Genomic DNA, 4,272 nt, shown 5'->3' on the forward strand with positions numbered 1-4,272 from the left:
CGAGATTGCTTCTGAGTATGGATCCCGGGGATTGTACCAGCATGTGCTTTCCCAAAATCGTGCAATAAAAATTGTTTTGGGAAGTAAAAGTCCGCGAAATAAAAGAGTGGGAAGCCCCAGAGTCAAATAAAACTATGGCGGGTATATCATTGACGAGAAACATACCAATGACGACTTTCAGGTCCTCTTGGGATTCGTCTGCGAAAATGTGATGAACTTGCCCTTGAATTATATCGGGGGCGGAATATTGCTCCATGTAGTTAACTTGCGACTGAAATGGAGCGACATGCTTGGTGTTCTTAGGACATTGTGGGCGTAGTGTCCGGTTTGACCACAGCTGAAGCACGAATTGTTGCGCTGGCAATCGTCGCGCACCGGGCTGGTCACAACATTCTTGACTTGTGTAGTAGTCTTGTTGACGTTCTGCTGCCAATTGGGTTTGTACTCCACCTGAGTCTGTTGCCATGTACGAGCCTTTTGCACTGGTTGCATATCCTTCTTGGGCTCGAATTTGTGCTTGTGGTCATTAGCAGCTGGCTTGTTGTCGTGCAGGAGCTTGTGTTCCCTCTCGGCGATCAAGGCCTTGTTCACCAGAGTAAGGAAGTCCATGAAATCAAACATACTGAGAGTGCACCGGAGATGTTGATGTAGGCCTCCAAGAAATCGGTCGATCTTCCGCTCTTCGGTGGACACATTGTGGAGAGAGTAGCGGGCCAGATGGTTGAATTTATTCAGATACTCGGCGATCCTTGAATTTTGTCCAAGTAATTTCCTCATCAGCAGGCCATATTGCTTTAGCATTATCCCACCATATAGCGGCAGCTCCTTCGAGATAATGCGTTGCAAAGGGAACCTTGTCTCCATTGTCTGTGCGAGCAACTTTTAGTTTTCTTTCAATAGTCCTTAGCCAGTCGTCGGCGTCCAAATTATCAGTAGTATGGCTGAAACTGGGAGGCTTGGTTCGCTGAAAATCTGATAGCTTGGAATGATGGCCATTCTAGTTTCCATTCTGCCCAACCATAACTTGTACACTTTTCAGTATTTCTAGCAGATCGTTGCTCCTTCTTTCTTCAAACATTCATAGGATTTGCTCAGTGGAAGGCGGTTGTGGCAGTGGAGGCGGAGGTGGCTGGTATGGTTCAGGGGAATGTCCTACCTGTCTTGCAGAACGACGGACAGGGACATCCTCACCAGCTTGACTGTTGCTGCCTCCACGCGGCATCCTATTTTTCGTTTTCCCAATACATAGCAACCATGATGAGAAAATTCCAAAATGGGGGAAAAACCAATGACAAATCCCGGAAGAAAGCAGCGAATAAAACCAAGTCGAGAAAAAATCCAACATAATTATACATAGTCCCAACATGAAAATAAACACCGCAATGGGTCTACTACCCTCGTACATGAAACTATGCATCATGACAAATGCGATTACAGCCATACATCATGCTCATGACTACCATGATACTCTAATGATCTACTGCTCGGATGGTGCTGCTGCAGGCTCGTCTCCTGAGCCGGACCCAGATCCTGAACTGATAGTAGAGACCTCTGGGGGAAGAGAGGTGCGCTGGCGCTGCCTTGAGGGCTCTCCCTCAGGGGCAGGCGGGGGATGGGATCTAAGCATATGAGCGGCATGAGTAGCGACAAGAGAAGACCATGAAGCAGGAGCGCTGGGAGGGTTCACCCTCAAAGGGTTAACGGTACCCTGCGAGGTCGTCGTAGGAACAGAGGTGGGAGGAGCATAAGTGTAGATGACAGCGGGAAGAGGGTTCCTTATACGAGCAACAGCGAGAGCGGCGCGAGCGCGTGAGAGCTCCCGAGCTAACTCGTAGTTAAGGAGATAGCTAGCAGTGATGTAGCGTGCAAGGTGGCTAGTGGGACGATCGCACGCCGGATTAATCAAAGGAAAGCGGATACGCCCATTCTCGTGCAGAGATGGGTAGAAGAGAAGTCCAGGGTGGGTGTGCATGCGAACCTCATTATAGCGCAAGTCTACAAGAGCCTCGATAGCAGCAAACTGAACCGCCTGAGATGGCGTAGAAGCAAGACCACCCTTAGACGAATGAGTGTAAGCGCTGGATGGGGAACTGTGGTGTAGAGTGACCTCAGCATAATACTCATACAATGCACCGGCCAGGTGCTCGCAGTACACCCGATACTCTGGATCAGCACCCTCTAGATAGAGTCGTTGCCAGACGTTCTGAAGCAGATGCGGTGATGTGCGCGGAGCTGGCTCAGGATGGTACAAGATCGGTACTGGTGCCATCTACACTCACAAACCATACGGTTAGTAATAACAACAATAAGTCATGCATGCAATGCAACAATCAATTCCTATGTCTACCGGTACTCAAACGAAACTATCTACCATTTTACTAATGCACTACCGGTCTAGCGTGTCCTACAATCAGCGCGGCTCTGATACCAAGCGTTGTGGCACCCCGGCTCAGAGCAACCGGTTTACCCTGCATTGCCAGCCCAGAGATCGAGTCTTCTGGCAATACACAACAACATGGTACAGAAATAACCGCTTTATTGATACTAGCGTGGTACAAAGGTCTGATATTACATCGAGATTCAAGGCAAAGCGGCACACACGGTGCTGCTGGACAGTATGTACATTATTTAATGAACATGGCTGGGGCCTCGATCACACGAAACTACGCGGCAGCGGAAGAATGACATGTCAGAACTCCATGGCACAGGGACACCGATGTGGACACGACCTAGACACGAGATGCGCTCTGATGCGAATCAACTTGCCTGAAAACTGGCATGACACACCAGGTCAGTACATTGAATGTACTTGCAAGCTCACAACAAACATAAGCACGATGACAGACAATATCATTATAATTAATCAAGTTAAATTAATGCAAGAAATTATTACAAATGCAAAGCTATGCAGCACAACCAAACAGCGCACCGAGTCACACGGGCCCGCTTACCAGACGGTTACCTCGTAACCAAACAGTGACCACAGCAGGGTCACACTTGAAACCAATCACTCATGAACACCTCGATTGTTCAAGGTTCACCATGAAACAATGCATCACAACAATTACTAGATTGCAAGATTAATTATAAAAGTTGATCCATGGTGTGACTTACTCCCGAGTCTTGCCCATAACCGAGGGCGCGGCTATCGATAGATTAAATACACTCTGCAGAGGTAGCGCACTTTACCCACACTATGGAATATCTGGCCTCGCACTCCCATTCGGGTGGACCAAAGTACTCCGACGAAACCCTCCCTTTGCCATGCACTCTCCCCGGCCACTCCGACCATCTCCCTCTCAGGGCTAGGTCTTGGGTGGCCCCGTGTCTACCAAAGACACCAACAACCACCGTCGTGGCAAAATGGTCCCAAACGGGGACAAGGTACCATAAAAACAAAACGAGCACACAAGGTTATGTCTACCTACCGGGCCAAGGTATGCACGCCCATAACCTTCCCTCACGGGAGGCACCAGTGAGAGCCACGACAAAGGACTGAATCAAGACCTTCCCATTAGGTAAATGTGGTCGCACTGAATTAAAAACCCGATTCAGTGGCACCATGATGTGATCAACATCATATTCAGGTTGAACTTAATCAAGCATTAACTTTCATAAAAACTTTTTTTACTAACATGGCATCATACCGGAAATCATGCAACTACTCGTCACACAGACCAAGCAACTCTTAAGCATGGATCAAAACAAGCAATATAACTAAGTTGCACTACTAAGATCAGAAACTTCTCTGGTTATAAGTCACTTTTATCTACAAGCAACATTTTTATTAGTTCATCATTTAGTATAAAACCATTACTAGCAAAAATAGCTACCATAACTTTCCATAACAAAATATCTAGTGCAAAATCTTACTCTACTTAGCCAAACAATTCTATGAACCCAACCAGAAGCTAAAACAAGCATATCAAGCATCATAAAACAACTAGCAATTAACCATATTAATTTATCAAATTTTAAATGCAAATAAAGACTCATATTCAAGTAGAAAATCATAGATATTGAAATAACACCATCCAGATGATGTTGTGGCTTGCCTTAGTGCAGAGGAGGGTCACACTTCTCCTGGTTAGCTTCAAGGTAAGATCCTCCTTCTGAAAATATTTTAAAACCACAAAGATAAATGTCAAAAGACATTCTGAAAATCACCAGAAATTCTACACAGCAAGGAAAAATTCACCTTTTGGTGTGCTGCTAGAGCTTTCTGTAACAAAGACAATGCAAAAAGAATCAATTCATTTGGACTTGTGGTTT

The sequence above is a fragment of the Triticum dicoccoides genome, chromosome 2B (genome assembly GCF_002162155.2).
Source record: "Triticum dicoccoides isolate Atlit2015 ecotype Zavitan chromosome 2B, WEW_v2.0, whole genome shotgun sequence".
Lineage (NCBI taxonomy): Eukaryota > Viridiplantae > Streptophyta > Magnoliopsida > Poales > Poaceae > Triticum > Triticum dicoccoides.